We start from the raw sequence: 1,224 nt of genomic DNA, 5'->3' as shown, positions 1-1,224 counted from the left end.
CTACCACTGTCCACCCATAGACCTACCGTAGACTTACTACTGTCCACCCATAGCCCTACCACTGTCCACCCATAGCCCTACCACTGTCCACCCATAGACCTACCACAGTCCAGCCATAGACCTACCACAGTCCACCCATAGACCTACCACAGTCCACCCATAGACCTACCACTGTCCACCCATAGACCACCCATAGACCTACCACTGTCCACCCATAGACCTTCCACAGTCCACCCATAGACCTACCACTGTCCACCCATAGACCTACCACAGTCCACCCATAGACCTACCACTGTCCACCCATAGACCTACCGCTGTCCACCCACAGACCTACCACTATCCTACCATAGACCTACCACTGTCCACCCATAGACCTACCATAGACCTACCACTGTCCACCCATAGAAATACCACTGTCCACCCACAGACCTACCACTGTCCACCCATAGACCTACCACAGACCTACCACTGTCCACCCACAGGCCTACACATACACATGGAATCAGCTGACGGCCCACAAAGATAGAGCAGAGCCCGCAGTCCCCCGCGGCAATAGTTCCCCAATAGTTCCCCCACGGCAATAGTTCCCCAATAGTTCCCCCACGGCAATAGTTCCCCAATAGTTCCCCCACTGCAATAGTTCCCCCACGTATTCCAGAAAAAAAACCTGCAGTGAAAACTTTCTCAGACAGCCACCCATAGTCCGTGAGAAATATATGTTGTCTACATCTTGGAGACTGCCATTATAATAAATAAATAAATAGATGAAATAGATAAAATAAATGAAACAAATGAATGAAATAAATAAAAAATAAAAAAATATATGAAAATAAAAAAAGAAAGAAAGAAAGAAAATAATTAAAAATTAAAGAAATAGGATCTAAATAAATTTATTTTTTTTAAAGAGAAAAAGCGCCAGTGGTTTCAGTGGGAAGTGGTCGTTTGTCGACTATTGGGGACAGCTGGCGGGGGGAGCAGGTCCCACTGTGTATGGAACAAGTAACAAGAATTTCTGTAACAAAAAGTAACATTGTAAAAAACTCTAGAACATGTGTAGTGGCGATGAATGGCACACACACAGAGGCAGCTTAGAGTCCAAACGTGTAGCACATGTGTAGTAGCGATGAATGACACACACACACACACACACACAGGGGCGGCTTAGAGTCCAAACGTGTAGCACATGTGTAGCAGCGATGAATGACACACACACACACACACACA

At 46.0% G+C, this 1,224-nt stretch overlaps 1 long non-coding RNA gene across 1 annotated transcript in view; it reads right to left on the bottom strand.

The window, feature by feature from the left end:
* LOC118479103 overlaps window positions 1–1,224 on the bottom strand; it is a 14,755-nt gene that overhangs the window by 3,079 nt on the left and 10,452 nt on the right. The window lies entirely within an intron of this gene.

This window comes from Aplysia californica, unplaced genomic scaffold (assembly GCF_000002075.1).
Source record: "Aplysia californica isolate F4 #8 unplaced genomic scaffold, AplCal3.0 scaffold02126, whole genome shotgun sequence".
Taxonomy (NCBI): domain Eukaryota; kingdom Metazoa; phylum Mollusca; class Gastropoda; order Aplysiida; family Aplysiidae; genus Aplysia; species Aplysia californica.
Note: the sequence above shows the minus strand (reverse complement) of the source record. Positions and strands in the feature narration are given on the sequence as shown.